The 26,664-nt window shown below is 51.5% G+C and overlaps 8 long non-coding RNA genes across 9 annotated transcripts; all 8 read right to left on the bottom strand.

Annotated features, from left to right (window-relative positions):
- Nucleotides 1-2,778: 2,778 nt before the first annotated feature.
- On the bottom strand, nucleotides 2,779-26,664 carry LOC132326991 (uncharacterized). 2 transcript variants are annotated; one of them, XR_009486413.1, is made up of 3 exons: nucleotides 26,503-26,664; nucleotides 3,434-3,634; nucleotides 2,779-3,033 (listed from the first exon to the last, which is right to left on the bottom strand). It is a non-coding gene; the product is annotated as an uncharacterized LOC132326991 (long non-coding RNA). The 2 variants fall into 2 exon arrangements; XR_009486414.1 differs by having other exon boundaries at nucleotides 2,779-3,030.
- On the bottom strand, nucleotides 6,151-6,939 carry LOC132326990 (uncharacterized). Its single transcript, XR_009486412.1, has 3 exons — nucleotides 6,511-6,939; nucleotides 6,402-6,429; nucleotides 6,151-6,294 (listed from the first exon to the last, which is right to left on the bottom strand). It is a non-coding gene; the product is annotated as an uncharacterized LOC132326990 (long non-coding RNA).
- LOC132326989 (uncharacterized) lies at nucleotides 7,211-8,127 on the bottom strand. The gene is made up of 4 exons (XR_009486411.1): nucleotides 8,099-8,127; nucleotides 7,824-7,991; nucleotides 7,660-7,740; nucleotides 7,211-7,582 (listed from the first exon to the last, which is right to left on the bottom strand). It is a non-coding gene; the product is annotated as an uncharacterized LOC132326989 (long non-coding RNA).
- On the bottom strand, nucleotides 9,535-10,379 carry LOC132326988 (uncharacterized). The gene is made up of 3 exons (XR_009486410.1): nucleotides 9,905-10,379; nucleotides 9,796-9,823; nucleotides 9,535-9,688 (listed from the first exon to the last, which is right to left on the bottom strand). It is a non-coding gene; the product is annotated as an uncharacterized LOC132326988 (long non-coding RNA).
- On the bottom strand, nucleotides 14,658-15,360 carry LOC132326987 (uncharacterized). The gene is made up of 3 exons (XR_009486409.1): nucleotides 14,996-15,360; nucleotides 14,887-14,914; nucleotides 14,658-14,779 (listed from the first exon to the last, which is right to left on the bottom strand). It is a non-coding gene; the product is annotated as an uncharacterized LOC132326987 (long non-coding RNA).
- Nucleotides 15,875-16,612, bottom strand: LOC132326986 (uncharacterized). The gene is made up of 4 exons (XR_009486408.1): nucleotides 16,584-16,612; nucleotides 16,309-16,476; nucleotides 16,145-16,225; nucleotides 15,875-16,067 (listed from the first exon to the last, which is right to left on the bottom strand). It is a non-coding gene; the product is annotated as an uncharacterized LOC132326986 (long non-coding RNA).
- Nucleotides 17,572-18,309, bottom strand: LOC132326985 (uncharacterized). Its single transcript, XR_009486407.1, has 4 exons — nucleotides 18,281-18,309; nucleotides 18,006-18,173; nucleotides 17,842-17,922; nucleotides 17,572-17,764 (listed from the first exon to the last, which is right to left on the bottom strand). It is a non-coding gene; the product is annotated as an uncharacterized LOC132326985 (long non-coding RNA).
- Nucleotides 19,749-20,285, bottom strand: LOC132326984 (uncharacterized). Its single transcript, XR_009486406.1, has 3 exons — nucleotides 20,087-20,285; nucleotides 19,978-20,005; nucleotides 19,749-19,870 (listed from the first exon to the last, which is right to left on the bottom strand). It is a non-coding gene; the product is annotated as an uncharacterized LOC132326984 (long non-coding RNA).

The following is a 26,664-nucleotide window of genomic DNA, read 5'->3' as shown; positions in this document are numbered from 1 at the left end:
GTCGTCTAGATTCGGAAGAATTCGCTGCGGCTCGGCTCCCCGAGGGCGGGAAAGCGAGCGAGAGGACACCGGCTGGGAGAGGCGTTTACACAGATGCCCGTTAGAAACCCGCCGAAATACGCCCGCCCGCGGCGCCGATGAGCCCACAGACCGTGTCCGCGGCACTCGAAATGCCACAGAAAACCTCGCCGGGGCCGCGCCGGCGTCGGGGTGCCGTGCAGGCAATCCGGTTAGACGGACCGGGGTGGGGGGGGAGGGGAGGGCGTCTCTTCAACTTTCCCGCCCTTTTTGCCACCACCTTGGGAAAGTCAAGCGACTCCGCGACATCCGCGGCGTGCTACTCCCAACGTGGCGGCCGTGGGGCTGCCTGTTGGTGCGGGGCTGCAGTACCGCGCTCTGCCCACGAGGCGGCAGCACCGCCGCCCACCCCAGCCGGGGGCAGCCGCGAGCCTTGGGGCTGCGGGCAAGGAAGGCGGCGAAAGAGAACAGGGGCGGCCCCCGCCAAAAACTCCTCTGAAATAAATGCCAAAAAACAAGCCGGAAGAAGAAAAAAAAAACCAACAGGATCAAACCCACCCCCCCCCCACCCAACAATTTATTTTTAAAAATATTTAAATATTTTGAAAATATTTTTTATATTTATATTCACATTTCTATTTATAATGTATATTAATGGATAATGTTTAGCTATACATTTTTATTTATAAATAAATGTATATTCTATATTACATATTTTCCTATTTCTTAGATTTATTTATGTATTTTTATACACATTTTTACATATTGATTATATATTTCTGTGTTAGGATTTTTACTTCTGTAACACTTATAGTATTTAAAATAAATCTCCTGCTTCTACCGAAATAAAAGCCAAAAAAAACCACATTAATTTCAACTGTATTCAATTTTTTTTTAAATTCTATTTTTCACATTTATATTCACATTTATATTTATAATTTATCTGGCCCTATAATGTTATTTATATTCTATATTACATATCTTCATTTTACTTACATATATTTATATTTAAATTTATATTCAGAGTTTAGTAATATATCTTTATATATTTATTATACACTTCTATATTTAGATTTACATTTCTATAATACATATATTATTTAAAATAAAAGCCATGCCTCTAATCAAATAAAGACCAAAGACACCCCTTTATTTAAACCATATTTAAAATTTAAAAAATAATTTTACTTTTCAAAATTCTATTCACATTTACATTTATAATTTTATTTATTATATTTATTGATATTGTAGATATTAGAGAGAATACCTTTTAATATAATAATAGATATATTATTTTTATATTAGATATTTCTAGCACTTCATTTATATTAAATATTTATAGGTATCACTACATATATTACATATTTGTATATTTTCATTTCTATGTTTATATTATTTATATTTATATTATATATAAAAACCCTAGCCTATAACCTAATAAAAATCAAAAAAATACCCAATGTATTTTGACTATGTTTAAATATTTTTGTATTTACAATCTATATTTACATATCTTTGTATTTATATAATAGACTATAATTTTTATATATTATATGTTAAACAATATACTGTACATATTATAGTTTTATATATTTATTTATTTGTTCACTGATCTTATGTTTACGGCTTTAATTTTATATTTCTTTTAAAATTTATATTTAATTCTATTTTTATCTGTATATTAAACCATATAAATGCACCTGATACATCAGAACCACATAAATCCTGTGCCTTGGTCAGCACCCGCACAAAGGGCACGCTCGTCCCATTGCAGCACATCAAAACAAAACCTATTTCTACTACTAACAAAGAACAAAGGTCCCACTACATTTCACCCTAATAAAATCTCAAACCTAACTGTAAATAAATTTAGAAATCCCACTATAACTGGCCCAAAACCCCCATCCATTCCAATCCTAAACTTCCTCCCAAACCAGTATCTCAGAAACCCAAAAAACTCAAAATCACATTGAAAATGAAATAACTGCTAATAAAAACAAAAACCCATGAAAAAATAAACCAAACCGACTCACTGAACTCAAAACTGTGCAACTGACCCTAAACATTACTACAAAAAGCCCCCAAAGCTCCACCTTTATGCTAACTCACAAATAAGAACCAATAATCTACAAAGTTATCTTAGAAATTTAAAAAAACTCATTAAAAGCATAAAAATAAAAAATGTAAACTATTAAAATAATAAAAAATACCACTACCCAAAGTAAAAAAAAAAAGTTGCCTATAAAAACCCACCATAAAAATGCCCCTGTCCCCAAAGATAAAACCAAAAAAACCCCATCACACCAGAAATAAATCGGAACTTGGGAACGCTAAAACCGTAACACTTCAAGAAGTACACCATATCCCTTATCATACACCAACTACAAACAGCATAAAACAATACAATCAATTCTTAAAAACCACCTTAAAGCCACTACATTCAAAAAAACAATTCAAAAATTAAAAACTGCATTTAACAAAAGCCATCTAATAAATTAACACCCAACACTCCAGCAGCCGAGCTACCCCTACCAAATCTCTATGTTTATACATCCAATAAACAAAACCAAAATCCCAACAATACCTATCAGAAGTCTATTAAAGGAACCTATTGAATATAATCCTACCTCAAATAAAAACCAACCCATCCATAAAGTTAGCTTCACTCAAAAAACAAATTACGCAGATTTCATAATACCAAGAAATAAAACAACACACCATATACCACCAACGAATACAATATTGAATGAAAGAAACCACTTTTTTTGCTTTTTTTTTTTTTTAACTTCTTTTATTAGCTAGAACAAAAGATTTTGCCAGGACTGTAACCACAACTTCCTCTTCTCCTCCTTCCTCTTCTTCTGAAACGTCCCATCTCATTCCCAAATTCCTTACAACTTCTGAGTTGAAATCCAAGCAAAAAGCAAAACTCGTGCACGTGTGCGTCGGATGCTCCTGCCAGATTCTCCATTTCACCCCACGTCTTCTTACACGTTCAGTCTTCATGCTGACCTGCTGGGATGAGTTTCGCAGATGAATTGGCACATGTCAAGAGAGGATTTCACTCCCTCCCTCCTTCCCTCCCTCCCTCCCTATCCAGGTGCTGTGTAAGAGCCAGGGGGGTCAAGGCTGTTCAGAACCATAGGATCCTTTAGGCTGGAAAAGCCTTCTAAGGTCACCGAGCCCAGCTGTTGCCCCGGCACTACCAAGCCCCTCCCAAATCAGGTCCCTAAACACCCTTTAAATGTCTCCAGGGATGGGGGCTTCCCTGGGCAGCCTGCTCCTAGGCCTGACCACACCTTCAGTGAAGAAATTTTTCCTCAAATCCAACCTAAGCCTTCCCTGCTGCAACTTGAGGCCATTTCCTTTTGTCATGTCGCTTCTTACTTGGGAGATCTCGGTACTTAAACCTTACCTGCTTGTTCCCTAGGAGGTCTCTGGCTTGGCTGGATGAGAGGAGAAACACTCCCAGCATCGGAATGGGAGCTCAGGAGGTCCCACACCAAGGCAGGGGGAGCGGCAGTCCTCACCAGGGCTCACACGTCAGTTCTCAGTGCTTGGCTCTGCTTTTCCTCCCAGATCTCTGGCAGATCTCTGGTGAGCGCTTCAAAATTGGCTGTTTGGAAGAGGGAGGAAAAAGAGGTTAGCCAAGGTTTTTATCCAGACTCCTCTGATGTCTTTGCCTGCTTTGCCTCTTTCAGACTTCCTTCTGCTAAGAAAACAGCTGCCTTTGGACTTCTAGGGGGAACTTTCATGTAATGCTTGAAAAGGAGCTACAGAAAAGCGCCTCATTTTTAAAGACTCGGCCGAGAAGACAGACAACTGCAGCTTCTCCATCCCCACTGCCTGCAGAGCTGGCAGGCACCAGGCCAGCTCTGCTCCTCCTTCAAGTTGTTCCCAAACCTGCTGAAGAACTGAAGGCTACTTCGGTGTTCCATCGCTCTGCTTTTCCCGAAAAAGATCTTTGGGTGCTGCTATGCCTCCACGGGAAGGGCCTTTCTGTCTCGCACGCTCGGTGACACGAGGCTGCACGAAGCTGCAGCGACCTCTGCTCCGGGTGGGAAGGGCTTTCTGCCTCCTCTGGCACCTGGCTGGCACAAGTTGCTCAGAGATGCTGCGGCTGCCCCACGCCTGGAAGTGTTCAGGGCCCATTGGTGCTCTGTGATGAGGCTACAATCAGCAACACCAAATATCACTGCACCCTCTTAGCTGCACAGCGGCCAAAGCCCACCGAGCCTGCTACTCACCCTTCTGCTAAGAACGCCCGGCTCCTCGGGCCGCACGCTACGGCCACGCTCGGAGGCCGCCGCCGTCATCGCGGGCTCTGCCTGGCTCAAGAGGAGACAAGGTGATTTGGCATTGCTGAATCTTCAGGGGAGTCAGGCTCCTCCTCCTTACTTCCCCAACTTACAGCAACTCCTCGGCCCTTCCTGAAGGCTCTCCAGGCGTCACCTTCAAATGGCAAAGGTCACGGCACCATCACAGAGCCCCGTACCGCTTAGCGAGTTCCCACGAGAGCGACGAACCGGGTCTGTCGGCCACTCGCTGATGGGGTCTCGGCGTGATACCCGTGGACCGCCTGAAGCACACAAAGGAGAATGGAGGCTGAGAGATGCAGCAGAAATTGAGACCTGTGCAATAACCACTGCTTCCATCCAGGGCCCGCTGCTCACCTTGCCCGCTTACCTTGACTCCTCAGGTTCGGCTTTATGTCCTAAAAATAAAGGCAAAGAACAATGCTGTAAACACACAGTCACCATTAACACCACCCCTGCAAAGGGAAACGGTGCCTCACCTGCTCAGGGGAATCACTCACCCTCCACGGGGCGCTCCGCCACGGATTTCATCTGCCAGCACCTGAAAGAATGGGAGGACAGGGGTCAGAGGGCTGCAGGATGACTTAGGCCTTCCAGACATCTTGTGTCAATCGACAAATGCCATCTAGAGTCCAGCTACAGCCTGCATTACAACTCCCCAGGCCCCAGGACTTGTCCTATGATACCTACACCAGGCTGTGCAGCAGGGCAGAGCAGCTTCGGGCCCAATACCCAGACACCCGTGACACAGAACAAGACAAACGAGGGGACACAACAGGGAGAGAAAGCTCTCGGCGAGAAGAATGCCAGCCAGGGCCCAGAGAAGGCGGGACCAGATGACCTGGGTGAGAGCGACGGTGAGCCCGTCAGGCTCAGAGAATCCTGGAGGAACAAAGACGCTAACAGAAGGACTTATCGCAAGCGGGGCAAAGATGGGTGCCCCAGAATCCTACGGTCAGAATCTCCCCCTATCCTGGAATTTGTACAAGTCCTAACCAGCTAGAAGGGATCGTTGCCATGCACAGCTGTCGAAAACAGCTCAGAACAAGACCTGAATAGAACCATCCGGTCAGATGTCTTAAGAGAGATGCTACGCTGTTGCCTGTCCAGCCTCCTGAGTCAAGGCTTTGAAGGAATACGCACTGGCCGAGGAACACAGAGATCTCAGTGGCAAAGATGGACACCTGGGCTTCGGATAATCCTTTGTGGGGCACGAGGCAAAAGACACAGAAGGCACGATACACACAGAAGGCACCATAGACAAGTGACACAAGTGACACGCACCGGGACTGCTCTGCCCTGAGCACCTCAGCACCGGGTAACTCTTCCTTTACGTGGCCTAAGGGGCCACCTCCTCCACAATCCCGCCTCCAAAGCTGCCACTCCAAAGGCCCTCCCAGCACCTCGCTTTCGTCCCCCTCTCAGGGGGCTCGTAACCCTCCACTTATCTCTTGGACGTCCGGGGATGACAATCCGCCTCCGCTGCCAAGGAAGGCCGCCTCACCCGCTGGGGAATTTTCCGCAGTCACCGGTCTCTGGTCTCTTGGTCAGCTACAATCGGCAACACCAAATATCACTGCACCCTCTTAGCTGCACAGCGGCCAAAGCCCACCAAGCCTGCTACTCACCCTTCTGCTAAGAACGCCCGGCTCCTCGGGCCGCACGCTACGGCCACGCTCAGAGGCCGCCGCCGTCATCGTGGGCTCTGCCTGGCTCAAGAGGAGACAAGGTGATTTGGCATTGCTGAATCTTCAGGGGAGTCAGGCTCCTCCTCATTACTTCCCCAACTTACAGCAACTCCTCGGCCCTTCCTGAAGGCTCTCCAGGCGTCACCTTCAAATGGCAAAGGTCACGGCACCATCACAGAGCCCCGTACCGCTTAGCGAGTTCCCACGAGAGCGACGAACCGGGTCTGTCGGCCACTCGCTGACGGGGTCTCGGCGTGATACCCATGGACCGCCTGAAGCACACAAAGGAGAACGGAGGCTGAGAGATGCAGCAGAAATTGAGACCTGCGCAATAACCACTGCTTCCATCCAGGGCCCTCTGCTCACCTTGCCCGCTTACCTTGACTCCTCAGGTTCGGCTTTATGTCCTAAAAATAAAGGCAAAGAACAACGCTGTAAACACACAGTCACCATTAACGCCGCCCCTGCGAAGGCAAACGGTGCCTCACCTGCTCAGGGGAATCACTCACCCTCCACGGGGCGCTCCGCCACGGATTTCATCTGCCAGCACCTGAAAGAATGGGAGGACAGGGGTCAGAGGGCTGCAGGATGACTTAGGCCTTCCAGACATCTTGTGTCAATCGACAAATGCCATCTAGAGTCCAGCTACACCCTGCATTACAACTCCCCAGGCCCCAGGACTTGTCCTATGATACCTACACCAGGCTGTGCAGCAGGGCAGAGCAGCTTCGGGCCCAATACCCAGACACCCGTGACACAGAACAAGACAAACGAGGGGACACAACAGGGAGAGAAAGCTCTCGGCGAGAAGAATGCCAGCCAGGGCCCAGAGAAGGCGGGACCAGATGACCTGGGTGAGAGCGACGGTGAGCCCGTCAGGCTCAGAGAATCCTGGAGGAACAAAGACGCTAACAGAAGGACTTATCGCAAGCGGGGCAAAGAAGGGCGCCCCAGAATCCTACGGTCAGAATCTCCCCCTATCCTGGAATTTGTACAAGTCCTAACCAGCTAGAAGGGATCGTTGCCATGCACAGCTGTCGAGAACAGCTCAGAACAAGACCTGAATAGAACCATCCGGTCAGATGTCTTAAGAGAGATGCTACGCCGTTGCCTGTCCAGCCTCCTGAGTCAAGGCTTTGAAGGAATACGCACTGGGCCGAGGAACACAGAGATCTCAGTGGCAAAGATGGACACCTGGGCTTCGGATAATCCTTTGTGGGGCACGAGGCAAAAGACACAGAAGGCACGATACACACAGAAGGCACCATAGACAAGTGACACAAGTGACACGCACCGGGACTGCTCTGCCCTGAGCACCTCAGCACCGGGTAACTCTTCCTTTACGTGGCCTAAAGGGCCACCTCCTGCACAACCCCGCCTCCAAAGCTGCCACTCAAAAAACCCTCCCAGCACCTCGCTTTCGTCCCCCTCTCAGGGGGCTCGTAACCCTCCACTTATCTCTTGGACGTCCGGGGATGACAATCCGCCTCCGCTGCCAAGGAAGGCCGCCTCACCCGCTGGGAATTTTCCGCAGTCACCGGGCTCTGGTCTCTTGGTCAGCTACAATCGGCAACACCAAATATCACTGCACCCTCTTAGCTGCACAGCGGCCAAAGCCCACCGAGCCTGCTACTCACCCTTCTGCTAAGAACGCCCGGCTCCTCGGGCCGCACGCTACGGCCACGCTCGGAGGCCGCCGCCGTCATCGCGGGCTCTGCCTGGCTCAAGAGGAGACAAGGTGATTTGGCATTGCTGAATCTTCAGGGGAGTCAGGCTCCTCCTCATTACTTCCCCAACTTACAGCAACTCCTCGGCCCTTCCTGAAGGCTCTCCAGGCGTCACCTTCAAATGGCAAAGGTCACGGCACCATCACAGAGCCCCGTACCGCTTAGCGAGTTCCCACGAGAGCGACGAACCGGGTCTGTCGGCCACTCGCTGATGGGGTCTCGGCGTGATACCCGTGGACCGCCTGAAGCACACAAAGGAGAATGGAGGCTGAGAGATGCAGCAGAAATTGAGACCTGTGCAATAACCACTGCTTCCATCCAGGGCCCGCTGCTCACCTTGCCCGCTTACCTTGACTCCTCAGGTTCGGCTTTATGTCCTAAAAATAAAGGCAAAGAACAACGCTGTAAACACACAGTCACCATTAACGCCGCCCCTGCGAAGGCAAACGGTGCCTCACCTGCTCAGGGGAATCACTCACCCTCCACGGGGCGCTCCGCCACGGATTTCATCTGCCAGCACCTGAAAGAATGGGAGGACAGGGGTCAGAGGGCTGCAGGATGACTTAGGCCTTCCAGACATCTTGTGTCAATCGACAAATGCCATCTAGAGTCCAGCTACAGCCTGCATTACAACTCCCCAGGCCCCAGGACTTGTCCTATGATACCTACACCAGGCTGTGCAGCAGGGCAGAGCAGCTTCGGGCCCAATACCCAGACACCCGTGACACAGAACAAGACAAACGAGGGGACACAACAGGGAGAGAAAGCTCTCGGCGAGAAGAATGCCAGCCAGGGCCCAGAGAAGGCGGGACCAGATGACCTGGGTGAGAGCGACGGTGAGCCCGTCAGGCTCAGAGAATCCTGGAGGAACAAAGACGCTAACAGAAGGACTTATCGCAAGCGGGGCAAAGAAGGGCGCCCCAGAATCCTACGGTCAGAATCTCCCCCTATCCTGGAATTTGTACAAGTCCTAACCAGCTAGAAGGGATCGTTGCCATGCACAGCTGTCGAAAACAGCTCAGAACAAGACCTGAATAGAACCATCCGGTCAGATGTCTTAAGAGAGATGCTACGCTGTTGCCTGTCCAGCCTCCTGAGTCAAGGCTTTGAAGGAATACGCACTGGCCGAGGAACACAGAGATCTCAGTGGCAAAGATGGACACCTGGGCTTCGGATAATCCTTTGTGGGGCACGAGGCAAAAGACACAGAAGGCACGATACACACAGAAGGCACCATAGACAAGTGACACAAGTGACACGCACCGGGACTGCTCTGCCCTGAGCACCTCAGCACCGGGTAACTCTTCCTTTACGTGGCCTAAAGGGCCACCTCCTGCACAACCCCGCCTCCAAAGCTGCCACTCAAAAAACCCTCCCAGCACCTCGCTTTCGTCCCCCTCTCAGGGGGCTCGTAACCCTCCACTTATCTCTTGGACGTCCGGGGATGACAATCCGCCTCCGCTGCCAAGGAAGGCCGCCTCACCCGCTGGGGAATTTTCCGCAGTCACCGGGCTCTGGTCTCTTGGTCAGCTACAATCGGCAACACCAAATATCACTGCACCCTCTTAGCTGCACAGCGGCCAAAGCCCACCGAGCCTGCTACTCACCCTTCTGCTAAGAACGCCCGGCTCCTCGGGCCGCACGCTACGGCCACGCTCGGAGGCCGCCGCCGTCATCGCGGGCTCTGCCTGGCTCAAGAGGAGACAAGGTGATTTGGCATTGCTGAATCTTCAGGGGAGTCAGGCTCCTCCTCATTACTTCCCCAACTTACAGCAACTCCTCGGCCCTTCCTGAAGGCTCTCCAGGCGTCACCTTCAAATGGCAAAGGTCACGGCACCATCACAGAGCCCCGTACCGCTTAGCGAGTTCCCACGAGAGCGACGAACCGGGTCTGTCGGCCACTCGCTGATGGGGTCTCGGCGTGATACCCATGGACCGCCTGAAGCACACAAAGGAGAATGGAGGCTGAGAGATGCAGCAGAAATTGAGACCTGTGCAATAACCACTGCTTCCATCCAGGGCCCGCTGCTCACCTTGCCCGCTTACCTTGACTCCTCAGGTTCGGCTTTATGTCCTAAAAATAAAGGCAAAGAACAACGCTGTAAACACACAGTCACCATTAACGCCGCCCCTGCGAAGGCAAACGGTGCCTCACCTGCTCAGGGGAATCACTCACCCTCCACGGGGCGCTCCGCCACGGATTTCATCTGCCAGCACCTGAAAGAATGGGAGGACAGGGGTCAGAGGGCTGCAGGATGACTTAGGCCTTCCAGACATCTTGTGTCAATCGACAAATGCCATCTAGAGTCCAGCTACAGCCTGCATTACAACTCCCCAGGCCCCAGGACTTGTCCTATGATACCTACACCAGGCTGTGCAGCAGGGCAGAGCAGCTTCGGGCCCAATACCCAGACACCCGTGACACAGAACAAGACAAACGAGGGGACACAACAGGGAGAGAAAGCTCTCGGCGAGAAGAATGCCAGCCAGGGCCCAGAGAAGGCGGGACCAGATGACCTGGGTGAGAGCGACGGTGAGCCCGTCAGGCTCAGAGAATCCTGGAGGAACAAAGACGCTAACAGAAGGACTTATCGCAAGCGGGGCAAAGATGGGTGCCCCAGAATCCTACGGTCAGAATCTCCCCCTATCCTGGAATTTGTACAAGTCCTAACCAGCTAGAAGGGATCGTTGCCATGCACAGCTGTCGAGAACAGCTCAGAACAAGACCTGAATAGAACCATCCGGTCAGATGTCTTAAGAGAGATGCTACGCTGTTGCCTGTCCAGCCTCCTGAGTCAAGGCTTTGAAGGAATACGCACTGGCCGAGGAACACAGAGATCTCAGTGGCAAAGATGGACACCTGGGCTTCGGATAATCCTTTGTGGGGCACGAGGCAAAAGACACAGAAGGCACGATACACACAGAAGGCACCATAGACAAGTGACACAAGTGACACGCACCGGGACTGCTCTGCCCTGAGCACCTCAGCACCGGGTAACTCTTCCTTTACGTGGCCTAAGGGGCCACCTCCTCCACAATCCCGCCTCCAAAGCTGCCACTCCAAAGGCCCTCCCAGCACCTCGCTTTCGTCCCCCTCTCAGGGGGCTCGTAACCCTCCACTTATCTCCTGGACGTCCGGGGATGACAATCCGCCTCCGCTGCCAAGGAAGGCCGCCTCACCCGCTGGGGAATTTTCCGCAGTCACCGGTCTCTGGTCTCTTGGTCAGCTACAATCGGCAACACCAAATATCACTGCACCCTCTTAGCTGCACAGCGGCCAAAGCCCACCAAGCCTGCTACTCACCCTTCTGCTAAGAACGCCCGGCTCCTCGGGCCGCACGCTACGGCCACGCTCAGAGGCCGCCGCCGTCATCGTGGGCTCTGCCTGGCTCAAGAGGAGACAAGGTGATTTGGCATTGCTGAATCTTCAGGGGAGTCAGGCTCCTCCTCATTACTTCCCCAACTTACAGCAACTCCTCGGCCCTTCCTGAAGGCTCTCCAGGCGTCACCTTCAAATGGCAAAGGTCACGGCACCATCACAGAGCCCCGTACCGCTTAGCGAGTTCCCACGAGAGCGACGAACCGGGTCTGTCGGCCACTCGCTGATGGGGTCTCGGCGTGATACCCATGGACCGCCTGAAGCACACAAAGGAGAATGGAGGCTGAGAGATGCAGCAGAAATTGAGACCTGTGCAATAACCACTGCTTCCATCCAGGGCCCGCTGCTCACCTTGCCCGCTTACCTTGACTCCTCAGGTTCGGCTTTATGTCCTAAAAATAAAGGCAAAGAACAACGCTGTAAACACACAGTCACCATTAACGCCGCCCCTGCGAAGGCAAACGGTGCCTCACCTGCTCAGGGGAATCACTCACCCTCCACGGGGCGCTCCGCCACGGATTTCATCTGCCAGCACCTGAAAGAATGGGAGGACAGGGGTCAGAGGGCTGCAGGATGACTTAGGCCTTCCAGACATCTTGTGTCAATCGACAAATGCCATCTAGAGTCCAGCTACAGCCTGCATTACAACTCCCCAGGCCCCAGGACTTGTCCTATGATACCTACACCAGGCTGTGCAGCAGGGCAGAGCAGCTTCGGGCCCAATACCCAGACACCCGTGACACAGAACAAGACAAACGAGGGGACACAACAGGGAGAGAAAGCTCTCGGCGAGAAGAATGCCAGCCAGGGCCCAGAGAAGGCGGGACCAGATGCCCTGGGTGAAAGCGACGGTGAGCCCGTCAGGCTCAGAGAATCCTGGAGGAACAAAGACGCTAACAGAAGGACTTATCGCAAGCGGGGCAAAGATGGGTGCCCCAGAATCCTACGGTCAGAATCTCCCCCTATCCTGGAATTTGTACAAGTCCTAACCAGCTAGAAGGGATCGTTGCCATGCACAGCTGTCGAAAACAGCTCAGAACAAGACCTGAATAGAACCATCCGGTCAGATGTCTTAAGAGAGATGCTACGCTGTTGCCTGTCCAGCCTCCTGAGTCAAGGCTTTGAAGGAATACGCACTGGCCGAGGAACACAGAGATCTCAGTGGCAAAGATGGACACCTGGGCTTCGGATAATCCTTTGTGGGGCACGAGGCAAAAGACACAGAAGGCACGATACACACAGAAGGCACCATAGACAAGTGACACAAGTGACACGCACCGGGACTGCTCTGCCCTGAGCACCTCAGCACCGGGTAACTCTTCCTTTACGTGGCCTAAGGGGCCACCTCCTCCACAATCCCGCCTCCAAAGCTGCCACTCCAAAGGCCCTCCCAGCACCTCGCTTTCGTCCCCCTCTCAGGGGGCTCGTAACCCTCCACTTATCTCTTGGACGTCCGGGGATGACAATCCGCCTCCGCTGCCAAGGAAGGCCGCCTCACCCGCTGGGGAATTTTCCGCAGTCACCGGGCTCTGGTCTCTTGGTCAGCTACAATCGGCAACACCAAATATCACTGCACCCTCTTAGCTGCACAGCGGCCAAAGCCCACCGAGCCTGCTACTCACCCTTCTGCTAAGAACGCCCGGCTCCTCGGGCCGCACGCTACGGCCACGCTCGGAGGCCGCCGCCGTCATCGCGGGCTCTGCCTGGCTCAAGAGGAGACAAGGTGATTTGGCATTGCTGAATCTTCAGGGGAGTCAGGCTCCTCCTCCTTACTTCCCCAACTTACAGCAACTCCTCGGCCCTTCCTGAAGGCTCTCCAGGCGTCACCTTCAAATGGCAAAGGTCACGGCACCATCACAGAGCCCCGTACCGCTTAGCGAGTTCCCACGAGAGCGACGAACCGGGTCTGTCGGCCACTCGCTGATGGGGTCTCGGCGTGATACCCGTGGACCGCCTGAAGCACACAAAGGAGAATGGAGGCTGAGAGATGCAGCAGAAATTGAGACCTGTGCAATAACCACTGCTTCCATCCAGGGCCCGCTGCTCACCTTGCCCGCTTACCTTGACTCCTCAGGTTCGGCTTTATGTCCTAAAAATAAAGGCAAAGAACAATGCTGTAAACACACAGTCACCATTAACACCACCCCTGCAAAGGGAAACGGTGCCTCACCTGCTCAGGGGAATCACTCACCCTCCACGGGGCGCTCCGCCACGGATTTCATCTGCCAGCACCTGAAAGAATGGGAGGACAGGGGTCAGAGGGCTGCAGGATGACTTAGGCCTTCCAGACATCTTGTGTCAATCGACAAATGCCATCTAGAGTCCAGCTACAGCCTGCATTACAACTCCCCAGGCCCCAGGACTTGTCCTATGATACCTACACCAGGCTGTGCAGCAGGGCAGAGCAGCTTCGGGCCCAATACCCAGACACCCGTGACACAGAACAAGACAAACGAGGGGACACAACAGGGAGAGAAAGCTCTCGGCGAGAAGAATGCCAGCCAGGGCCCAGAGAAGGCGGGACCAGATGACCTGGGTGAGAGCGACGGTGAGCCCGTCAGGCTCAGAGAATCCTGGAGGAACAAAGACGCTAACAGAAGGACTTATCGCAAGCGGGGCAAAGATGGGTGCCCCAGAATCCTACGGTCAGAATCTCCCCCTATCCTGGAATTTGTACAAGTCCTAACCAGCTAGAAGGGATCGTTGCCATGCACAGCTGTCGAAAACAGCTCAGAACAAGACCTGAATAGAACCATCCGGTCAGATGTCTTAAGAGAGATGCTACGCTGTTGCCTGTCCAGCCTCCTGAGTCAAGGCTTTGAAGGAATACGCACTGGCCGAGGAACACAGAGATCTCAGTGGCAAAGATGGACACCTGGGCTTCGGATAATCCTTTGTGGGGCACGAGGCAAAAGACACAGAAGGCACGATACACACAGAAGGCACCATAGACAAGTGACACAAGTGACACGCACCGGGACTGCTCTGCCCTGAGCACCTCAGCACCGGGTAACTCTTCCTTTACGTGGCCTAAGGGGCCACCTCCTCCACAATCCCGCCTCCAAAGCTGCCACTCCAAAGGCCCTCCCAGCACCTCGCTTTCGTCCCCCTCTCAGGGGGCTCGTAACCCTCCACTTATCTCTTGGACGTCCGGGGATGACAATCCGCCTCCGCTGCCAAGGAAGGCCGCCTCACCCGCTGGGGAATTTTCCGCAGTCACCGGTCTCTGGTCTCTTGGTCAGCTACAATCGGCAACACCAAATATCACTGCACCCTCTTAGCTGCACAGCGGCCAAAGCCCACCAAGCCTGCTACTCACCCTTCTGCTAAGAACGCCCGGCTCCTCGGGCCGCACGCTACGGCCACGCTCAGAGGCCGCCGCCGTCATCGTGGGCTCTGCCTGGCTCAAGAGGAGACAAGGTGATTTGGCATTGCTGAATCTTCAGGGGAGTCAGGCTCCTCCTCATTACTTCCCCAACTTACAGCAACTCCTCGGCCCTTCCTGAAGGCTCTCCAGGCGTCACCTTCAAATGGCAAAGGTCACGGCACCATCACAGAGCCCCGTACCGCTTAGCGAGTTCCCACGAGAGCGACGAACCGGGTCTGTCGGCCACTCGCTGACGGGGTCTCGGCGTGATACCCATGGACCGCCTGAAGCACACAAAGGAGAACGGAGGCTGAGAGATGCAGCAGAAATTGAGACCTGCGCAATAACCACTGCTTCCATCCAGGGCCCTCTGCTCACCTTGCCCGCTTACCTTGACTCCTCAGGTTCGGCTTTATGTCCTAAAAATAAAGGCAAAGAACAACGCTGTAAACACACAGTCACCATTAACGCCGCCCCTGCGAAGGCAAACGGTGCCTCACCTGCTCAGGGGAATCACTCACCCTCCACGGGGCGCTCCGCCACGGATTTCATCTGCCAGCACCTGAAAGAATGGGAGGACAGGGGTCAGAGGGCTGCAGGATGACTTAGGCCTTCCAGACATCTTGTGTCAATCGACAAATGCCATCTAGAGTCCAGCTACACCCTGCATTACAACTCCCCAGGCCCCAGGACTTGTCCTATGATACCTACACCAGGCTGTGCAGCAGGGCAGAGCAGCTTCGGGCCCAATACCCAGACACCCGTGACACAGAACAAGACAAACGAGGGGACACAACAGGGAGAGAAAGCTCTCGGCGAGAAGAATGCCAGCCAGGGCCCAGAGAAGGCGGGACCAGATGACCTGGGTGAGAGCGACGGTGAGCCCGTCAGGCTCAGAGAATCCTGGAGGAACAAAGACGCTAACAGAAGGACTTATCGCAAGTGGGGCAAAGAAGGGCGCCCCAGAATCCTACGGTCAGAATCTCCCCCTATCCTGGAATTTGTACAAGTCCTAACCAGCTAGAAGGGATCGTTGCCATGCACAGCTGTCGAGAACAGCTCAGAACAAGACCTGAATAGAACCATCCGGTCAGATGTCTTAAGAGAGATGCTACGCCGTTGCCTGTCCAGCCTCCTGAGTCAAGGCTTTGAAGGAATACGCACTGGGCCGAGGAACACAGAGATCTCAGTGGCAAAGATGGACACCTGGGCTTCGGATAATCCTTTGTGGGGCACGAGGCAAAAGACACAGAAGGCACGATACACACAGAAGGCACCATAGACAAGTGACACAAGTGACACGCACCGGGACTGCTCTGCCCTGAGCACCTCAGCACCGGGTAACTCTTCCTTTACGTGGCCTAAAGGGCCACCTCCTGCACAACCCCGCCTCCAAAGCTGCCACTCAAAAAACCCTCCCAGCACCTCGCTTTCGTCCCCCTCTCAGGGGGCTCGTAACCCTCCACTTATCTCTTGGACGTCCGGGGATGACAATCCGCCTCCGCTGCCAAGGAAGGCCGCCTCACCCGCTGGGAATTTTCCGCAGTCACCGGGCTCTGGTCTCTTGGTCAGCTACAATCGGCAACACCAAATATCACTGCACCCTCTTAGCTGCACAGCGGCCAAAGCCCACCGAGCCTGCTACTCACCCTTCTGCTAAGAACGCCCGGCTCCTCGGGCCGCACGCTACGGCCACGCTCGGAGGCCGCCGCCGTCATCGCGGGCTCTGCCTGGCTCAAGAGGAGACAAGGTGATTTGGCATTGCTGAATCTTCAGGGGAGTCAGGCTCCTCCTCATTACTTCCCCAACTTACAGCAACTCCTCGGCCCTTCCTGAAGGCTCTCCAGGCGTCACCTTCAAATGGCAAAGGTCACGGCACCATCACAGAGCCCCGTACCGCTTAGCGAGTTCCCACGAGAGCGACGAACCGGGTCTGTCGGCCACTCGCTGATGGGGTCTCGGCGTGATACCCGTGGACCGCCTGAAGCACACAAAGGAGAATGGAGGCTGAGAGATGCAGCAGAAATTGAGACCTGTGCAATAACCACTGCTTCCATCCAGGGCCCGCTGCTCACCTTGCCCGCTTACCTTGACTCCTCAGGTTCGGCTTTATGTCCTAAAAATAAAGGCAAAGAACAACGCTGTAAACACACAGTCACCATTAACGCCGCCCCTGCGAAGGCAAACGGTGCCTCACCTGCTCAGGGGAATCACTCACCCTCCACGGGGCGCTCCGCCACGGATTTCATCTGCCAGCACCTGAAAGAATGGGAGGACAGGGGTCAGAGGGCTGCAGGATGACTTAGGCCTTCCAGACATCTTGTGTCAATCGACAAATGCCATCTAGAGTCCAGCTACAGCCTGCATTACAACTCCCCAGGCCCCAGGACTTGTCCTATGATACCTACACCAGGCTGTGCAGCAGGGCAGAGCAGCTTCGGGCCCAATACCCAGACACCCGTGACACAGAACAAGACAAACGAGGGGACACAACAGGGAGAGAAAGCTCTCGGCGAGAAGAATGCCAGCCAGGGCCCAGAGAAGGCGGGACCAGATGACCTGGGTGAGAGCGACGGTGAGCCCGTCAGGCTCAGAGAATCCTGGAGGAACAAAGACGCTAACAGAAGGACTTATCGCAAGCGGGGCAAAGAAGGGCGCCCCAGAATCCTACGGTCAGAATCTCCCCCTATCCTGGATCTTGTACAAGTCCTAACCAGCTAGAAGGGATCGTTGCCATGCACAGCTGTCGAAAACAGCTCAGAACAAGACCTGAATAGAACCATCCGGTCAGATGTCTTAAGAGAGATGCTACGCCGTTGCCTGTCCAGCCTCCTGAGTCAAGGCTTTGAAGGAATACGCACTGGGCCGAGGAACACAGAGATCTCAGTGGCAAAGATGGACACCTGGGCTTCGGATAATCCTTTGTGGGGCACGAGGCAAAAGACACAGAAGGCACGATACACACAGAAGGCACCATAGACAAGTGACACAAGTGACACGCACCGGGACTGCTCTGCCCTGAGCACCTCAGCACCGGGTAACTCTTCCTTTACGTGGCCTAAAGGGCCACCTCCTGCACAACCCCGCCTCCAAAGCTGCCACTCAAAAAACCCTCCCAGCACCTCGCTTTCGTCCCCCTCTCAGGGGGCTCGTAACCCTCCACTTATCTCTTGGACGTCCGGGGATGACAATCCGCCTCCGCTGCCAAGGAAGGCCGCCTCACCCGCTGGGAATTTTCCGCAGTCACCGGGCTCTGGTCTCTTGGTCAGCTACAATCGGCAACACCAAATATCACTGCACCCTCTTAGCTGCACAGCGGCCAAAGCCCACCGAGCCTGCTACTCACCCTTCTGCTAAGAACGCCCGGCTCCTCGGGCCGCACGCTACGGCCACGCTCGGAGGCCGCCGCCGTCATCGCGGGCTCTGCCTGGCTCAAGAGGAGACAAGGTGATTTGGCATTGCTGAATCTTCAGGGGAGTCAGGCTCCTCCTCATTACTTCCCCAACTTACAGCAACTCCTCGGCCCTTCCTGAAGGCTCTCCAGGCGTCACCTTCAAATGGCAAAGGTCACGGCACCATCACAGAGCCCCGTACCGCTTAGCGAGTTCCCACGAGAGCGACGAACCGGGTCTGTCGGCCACTCGCTGATGGGGTCTCGGCGTGATACCCGTGGACCGCCTGAAGCACACAAAGGAGAATGGAGGCTGAGAGATGCAGCAGAAATTGAGACCTGTGCAATAACCACTGCTTCCATCCAGGGCCCGCTGCTCACCTTGCCCGCTTACCTTGACTCCTCAGGTTCGGCTTTATGTCCTAAAAATAAAGGCAAAGAACAATGCTGTAAACACACAGTCACCATTAACACCACCCCTGCAAAGGGAAACGGTGCCTCACCTGCTCAGGGGAATCACTCACCCTCCACGGGGCGCTCCGCCACGGATTTCATCTGCCAGCACCTGAAAGAATGGGAGGACAGGGGTCAGAGGGCTGCAGGATGACTTAGGCCTTCCAGACATCTTGTGTCAATCGACAAATGCCATCTAGAGTCCAGCTACAGCCTGCATTACAACTCCCCAGGCCCCAGGACTTGTCCTATGATACCTACACCAGGCTGTGCAGCAGGGCAGAGCAGCTTCGGGCCCAATACCCAGACACCCGTGACACAGAACAAGACAAACGAGGGGACACAACAGGGAGAGAAAGCTCTCGGCGAGAAGAATGCCAGCCAGGGCCCAGAGAAGGCGGGACCAGATGACCTGGGTGAGAGCGACGGTGAGCCCGTCAGGCTCAGAGAATCCTGGAGGAACAAAGACGCTAACAGAAGGACTTATCGCAAGCGGGGCAAAGATGGGTGCCCCAGAATCCTACGGTCAGAATCTCCCCCTATCCTGGAATTTGTACAAGTCCTAACCAGCTAGAAGGGATCGTTGCCATGCACAGCTGTCGAAAACAGCTCAGAACAAGACCTGAATAGAACCATCCGGTCAGATGTCTTAAGAGAGATGCTACGCTGTTGCCTGTCCAGCCTCCTGAGTCAAGGCTTTGAAGGAATACGCACTGGCCGAGGAACACAGAGATCTCAGTGGCAAAGATAAACACCTGGGCTTCGGATAATCCTTTGTGGGGCACGAGGCAAAAGACACAGAAGGCACGATACACACAGAAGGCACCATAGACAAGTGACACAAGTGACACGCACCGGGACTGCTCTGCCCTGAGCACCTCAGCACCGGGTAACTCTTCCTTTACGTGGCCTAAGGGGCCACCTCCTCCACAATCCCGCCTCCAAAGCTGCCACTCCAAAGGCCCTCCCAGCACCTCGCTTTCGTCCCCCTCTCAGGGGGCTCGTAACCCTCCACTTATCTCTTGGACGTCCGGGGATGACAATCCGCCTCCGCTGCCAAGGAAGGCCGCCTCACCCGCTGGGGAATTTTCCGCAGTCACCGGTCTCTGGTCTCTTGGTCAGCTACAATCGGCAACACCAAATATCACTGCACCCTCTTAGCTGCACAGCGGCCAAAGCCCACCAAGCCTGCTACTCACCCTTCTGCTAAGAACGCCCGGCTCCTCGGGCCGCACGCTACGGCCACGCTCAGAGGCCGCCGCCGTCATCGTGGGCTCTGCCTGGCTCAAGAGGAGACAAGGTGATTTGGCATTGCTGAATCTTCAGGGGAGTCAGGCTCCTCCTCCTTACTTCCCCAACTTACAGCAACTCCTCGGCCCTTCCTGAAGGCTCTCCAGGCGTCACCTTCAAATGGCAAAGGTCACGGCACCATCACAGAGCCCCGTACCGCTTAGCGAGTTCCCACGAGAGCGACGAACCGGGTCTGTCGGCCACTCGCTGACGGGGTCTCGGCGTGATACCCATGGACCGCCTGAAGCACACAAAGGAGAACGGAGGCTGAGAGATGCAGCAGAAATTGAGACCTGCGCAATAACCACTGCTTCCATCCAGGGCCCTCTGCTCACCTTGCCCGCTTACCTTGACTCCTCAGGTTCGGCTTTATGTCCTAAAAATAAAGGCAAAGAACAACGCTGTAAACACACAGTCACCATTAACGCCGCCCCTGCGAAGGCAAACGGTGCCTCACCTGCTCAGGGGAATCACTCACCCTCCACGGGGCGCTCCGCCACGGATTTCATCTGCCAGCACCTGAAAGAATGGGAGGACAGGGGTCAGAGGGCTGCAGGATGACTTAGGCCTTCCAGACATCTTGTGTCAATCGACAAATGCCATCTAGAGTCCAGCTACAGCCTGCATTACAACTCCCCAGGCCCCAGGACTTGTCCTATGATACCTACACCAGGCTGTGCAGCAGGGCAGAGCAGCTTCGGGCCCAATACCCAGACACCCGTGACACAGAACAAGACAAACGAGGGGACACAACAGGGAGAGAAAGCTCTCGGCGAGAAGAATGCCAGCCAGGGCCCAGAGAAGGCGGGACCAGATGACCTGGGTGAGAGCGACGGTGAGCCCGTCAGGCTCAGAGAATCCTGGAGGAACAAAGACGCTAACAGAAGGACTTATCGCAAGCGGGGCAAAGAAGGGCGCCCCAGAATCCTACGGTCAGAATCTCCCCCTATCCTGGATCTTGTACAAGTCCTAACCAGCTAGAAGGGATCGTTGCCATGCACAGCTGTCGAAAACAGCTCAGAACAAGACCTGAATAGAACCATCCGGTCAGATGTCTTAAGAGAGATGCTACGCCGTTGCCTGTCCAGCCTCCTGAGTCAAGGCTTTGAAGGAATACGCACTGGGCCGAGGAACACAGAGATCTCAGTGGCAAAGATGGACACCTGGGCTTCGGATAATCCTTTGTGGGGCACGAGGCAAAAGACACAGAAGGCACGATACACACAGAAGGCACCATAGACAAGTGACACAAGTGACACGCACCGGGACTGCTCTGCCCTGAGCACCTCAGCACCGGGTAACTCTTCCTTTACGTGGCCTAAAGGGCCACCTCCTGCACAACCCCGCCTCCAAAGCTGCCACTCAAAAAACCCTCCCAGCACCTCGCTTTCGTCCCCCTCTCAGGGGGCTCGTAACCCTCCACTTATCTCTTGGACGTCCGGGGATGACAATCCGCCTCCGCTGCCAAGGAAGGCCGCCTCACCCGCTGGGGAATTTTCCGCAGTCACCGGGCTCTGGTCTCTTGGTCAGCTACAATCGGCAACACCAAATATCACTGCACCCTCTTAGCTGCACAGCGGCCAAAGCCCACCAAGCCTGCTACTCACCCTTCTGCTAAGAACGCCCGGCTCCTCGGGCCGCACGCTACGGCCACGCTCGGAGGCCGCCGCCGTCATCGCGGGCTCTGCCTGGCTCAAGAGGAGACAAGGTGATTTGGCATTGCTGAATCTTCAGGGGAGTCAGGCTCCTCCTCCTTACTTCCCCAACTTACAGCAACTCCTCGGCCCTTCCTGAAGGCTCTCCAGGCCTCACCTTCAAATGGAAAAGGTCAAGGCTTCATCAATAAGGCCTATATAACCTCCCGAGTTCCCACGAGACTGACAAATTGGGTCTCTTGGCCGCTTTTTTATTCTCGGCATGACACGCATGGACCATCTAAAACATGCAAACAATAATGGATGCTTAGAGATGCATCAGAAACACCACTACCCTAGGTAGACAAATATATAAATTTTAAACAACAAAACTCAAAAAACACCCACCAAAAAACCTGCCTCCAATTACTCATAACCACACTACCTGATATATTAACAAAGACCCGACGTCCAATCCCCTTAATAAAACCTGTAAAATCTGTGCCAAAAAAAATCACTAAAACTGAAAAAACCTTGCCTCTTACCAAATAAAAGCCAAAGAAACATGTCTTTTGATCTATAAAAAATCATTAACCTAACACAAAAAAACCACAAAAAGATAAAACCTTACTGAACAGCATTACACGCTAATTTCATCACAACATATAAAAATCCACCTATTTTTAACCTAACAAAAACATCACCAAATTTTACTGCAATAAAACCTTGAAAACCTCACTAAAAATAAAATTTCAAAATTCCCTTATAACCTGAAAACTCATACATTAGTTATACATACTAAACATGGACTTCCTCCAAAACAAATATTCCTAATACCCAAACATCGCAAATAAAGATTTAAAATAACTACTAAAGAGCCAAAAGCCATAAAACAATTAAAAACCATACCTCAACTATCTAAAACTGTCTATAATATCTCTTCTTAAAAAACAGCCCCACAAATACCAATTACCACCTCAACAATACACCACCAGCAACACCCAACAACTCAAAATGCTGTCATCCCCATCCAAAAGATACACCATAAACTAAAACACCAAAAAGAAAAAAATCAATCAGCAAAACCCACTCACCCTTCAACAAACCCATTTAGCCTCCACACATAGCCAAAACAAATAAAAATTAACTATAAAGTATCATACCTTAATTAACCCCACCATTAAACACTGCTGTACCAAACTTAATTTAAAAAAATCACAAAAACCAAGTTACAAGTGGTAAATAACACCAACAAATAAACCAACACGCTATATACCACCAGAAAATGAATAAAAGCCACATATAAATGCCACTATTTATTAAACAGCACTGCCATTAGATATATTTACCTGTATATATAAATGTATACATACAATAAAAATATATTAATTTGAGCATTAAACCAACGATATAAGAAAATAAAACGTCCTAAAGTGATAATATAATAGGATATTCTCTATCATCCTCACCCAAATTCTCTCTGAACTATATTGCCGACCACAAACAATAGAAAAAAAAATCAATTTTTTACTTATTCTACCTTACGTCTCATGTATTAGCCAAAACGAAAAATTTGGCCAAAACTGTAATTTCTTCTTCTAAAACTATTCAACTTTACTGCGATACAAAAAACCAAACCACCACCAAAAACCTGATGACGAAAAGATGCTGGTCACACCCCATGCACAATTCCGTCCGCCCCTGCCGCTGCACGGACGCAGCAATGTAAAAACGGACACCCGGAGGTCTCACGACACAGTGCGAAACGCGTGGAACACTGTTTCCATCAGACGCCCACGGTATTATTTAAAGCTGTGGCTCGCTTGCAGAGCAACACCAACAAAGCCCACAAACAAAAAGCCCTCGTGGTCGGCGCTGGGTTTTTTTCCCCCTTCTTCCTTTCAGTGACTTTGGCAAGCATGCTCCGAGGCTGACAAGCCACAAGCGTCCCCGAGCGCCCCTTGCCGGGACTCGCTCCCGGCTGGCGCCGCTCCGCGGGGCGGGCGGCACCGGGAAGGCCACTCGAGCCACGGGAACGGCGGCACCCGGTGCCCCAGGGCGGCCCGGGGATCCCGGCACCGGAACAAGCGCGGCTGCCGGCAGGACAGCGGCTCCTCCGGCACGCAGGGGCAGCGCCGAGCCGGGAGACTTCCGCCCGCTCCCCCCGGCCCGGCCGGACCGGCACCGGGCCCAGGGGGCCCCGGCGGCGCCCGAGCCCCGCGCCCGGAGCGGGCAGAGCGGCCGGCACCGGCCGGGCCAGCGCAGGGCCCATGCCGCCTCTCCCGCCCGCCGGCCCGGCACAGCTGACCCGGCTCGCACCGGCGCGTCCCACCTCCCCGCCACCCCGGCGCCGCCCCGCGGGATTTTCCGGCACGCGGTCACTTCCAGGGCCTGGAGAGGGGCGCGCAGCCCTGTTCCGACGGGGGTCTGGGGTTGCAGCCCTGTTCCGACGCCGCTCGCCCGCCCCCGCCGGCTGCCCCCGGCCCGTGGAGCGCTGCGATCGCGCCCCTGCCGACCGCCGAAACTGGCCCCGCCGGGCCTCCCTCGCCGCTGCCATTCACCCCAGTCATCGTGTCCCGTTGCACTCCTGAATCTCCTTCCCTCCTACCCTCTATTTACAGACACCGCCACGCTCGCCGCTCGCTCCCGCCCCTCGCCTTCCCTCGACGGGCAGCGGTCCTTCCCCCGCCCCCCCGGCACCCAGCGGCGCGGGGCAGGGCGCTGGCTCGGGGGGTGCTGCAGTACCGCTGCCTGTGCACAAGGCGGCAGACGGACCGCGGTCCTCGATTTTCCCGCCCTTTTCCTCGCCATCTAGAAAAGGTAAAAGCGAATCCGCGACACCCGCGACACGCCACTCCCAAGATGGCGGCGGCCAAGTGACGACGCCGGCAGAGAGGCGTTTACGCAGATACCTTTCAGAAACCCGCCGAAATAGAACCGCTCGCTGCGCCGCTGAGCCCACAGCCAGTGTCCGGGGCACTTTAAACGCCACAGAAAATCCCGTCGGAGCCGCGCCGCTGTCGGGGTGCCGCGCAGGCAGCCCGCTTAGACCGACCGGCGGGTCTTCAATTTTCCCGCCCTTTTTGCCGCCCCCTTGAGAAGGTCACGCGAGAGTTCGCGAGATCCGCGACACGCCACTCCCAACATGGCGGCCGCGGGGCTGCCTGCCGGCGCAGGGCTGCAGTACCGCGCTCTGCCCACAAGGCGGCAGCACCGCCGAGCATCCCAGCCGGGGCGGCGGGCAGGGAAGGCGGCGAGAGAGAACAGGGGCGGCCCCCGCCAAAAACTCCTCTGAAATAAAGGCCAAAAACCTGCCTCTAACCAAACGAGAACTAAGGAAGCCCGCTTCCTTTAAAAACATATTAAACTATATTTTAGATTATATTCTTCATATTTATGATCACATGCATGCGTATTATAGACATTGATGTGTTATGTAATTTATATATGATGTCTATTCCTATTATTTATATTTATTTTTATTACATATCTTTATATATTGATTGTACATTTCTATATTTAGATTTATATTTCTATAATACTTCTATTATTATAAACAAAAGCCCATCTCTAACCAAATAAATACCAAAAAACCCTTCTTTTAAACTATATTGAAATATTTTTATATTTACACTTTCTATACTTATATTCACATTTATATATATCGTTTCTTTTGATTTATTATATTTATAATCATATATAATATGTATAAAACTCTAAAAATATATTTAAACGAACATTTGCATATGTATCTTATCTACTGCTACAACCTTTTTTCTTATATTTTTATTTTAATATAAATCTCAATGTATTTATGATATATTTCTATACTTAGATTTCTACCTTTATACTATCTGTATTTATAATTTTTATAATCAAAACCCTGCCTATTGCCAAATAAAAACCAAGACCCCCCCTTTATTTAAACTACTTTAAAATATGTTTATATTTCTATTTTTCATATTTATATTTATAACTTCATATATAACATATGATATAATATTGATGAACTATATTTATATATGTTTCCTATAATTAATTATATTAAGATATTCAGAGTATTACTTCTATTATGCATTGTATCGATTTCTATTATTTTATGTTTATGAATATTTTATATTTTTATATTTGTCTACATTTATTTGTAATACATTTCTATATCTATATTTTGTATGTGTTTGTTTATATTTACAATCTATATTTATATATTTCTATAAACATATAAAATACTCTATAAGAAACAATATAATATTGTAATATATAAGGACTTATGTTACATGTTTTATTTTCATATATTCTTTCTGCATTCAAAATTCAAGTTTTTATTCTCATTTCTATACATATATTTGTTTTGTTTAAATATAGTTTTAATTTTACATTAAAAATCTAATTCCTAAACAATTACAAAACAAACAGCATCAAATATCCACAAATATCGTCGAAAAACATAAAAATACCCCCACCAGCCAACCAACTGCCAGCAAAAAACCCCCAAACCATGCTCTTTTCACTAACGATTCTTATTACACCAGAAAAATGGAACGAAAATAAAAAAAAAACCCTATGAAAAAACACAGGAAATCACAAAAACTACTAAAAAAAAAAATCATACCAACTTACTAAACTATAAACCGTACCGCTGACCCTGAATATTACTAAAAAACAAACAAACAAACAAAAAAAACCCACAGAAACAAAAACCACAACACTACCTCTACAGTAACTCAAAGAATAACCAGTACTCTATAAAAATAACTAAAAAACCAGAAGTAATTAACGATATTAAAAAAACCCTCAACCAATAAAGAATAAGAAAATAACTACCCAAATAAAAAAACGACCTAAGGAGACCCACCATAAAAACCAAAGTAATAAACAACAACGAAAAAAAAAACCAAAACAACTTCAATTGACAACAAATAAATTATTCCTAACGGATAAAAGCCATAAACCATACACTCCAATCAAACAGACCAAACAAGTAAAAGCCCCGTAAGATAATAAACAAAACTGCAATTATAAGTATTAAAACACCCTCACCTATTAACTACATGACGCCACCTGAAACCCACCAAAACAAACGCTACACACTCACGCTAATAAAAGCCACCGCAACAGACTTAAAACCCGAAGCGCTACTTCACGCTACGACCCATAAAAACCATCGCACACCTTTAAAAACCATTGCACACCCCGGCAAAAAAATATATCCGACTACAAAACTCCATTCAAAACAAACCTTTATCGTCACCACCTGAACCGAGATCCACAGCATTCAGGAAAAACACCCTATCCCTTAGCATCCAGCAACTGCAAACAGAACGAACCGATGCAATCGATTCCCAAAACCCGCCTCGAAACCACGACGTCCAAGAACTTTCAGCAATCGAAGCCCGCGCTG

Source organism: Haemorhous mexicanus, chromosome 4 (assembly GCF_027477595.1).
Source record: "Haemorhous mexicanus isolate bHaeMex1 chromosome 4, bHaeMex1.pri, whole genome shotgun sequence".
Lineage (NCBI taxonomy): Eukaryota > Metazoa > Chordata > Aves > Passeriformes > Fringillidae > Haemorhous > Haemorhous mexicanus.
Note: the sequence above shows the minus strand (reverse complement) of the source record. Positions and strands in the feature narration are given on the sequence as shown.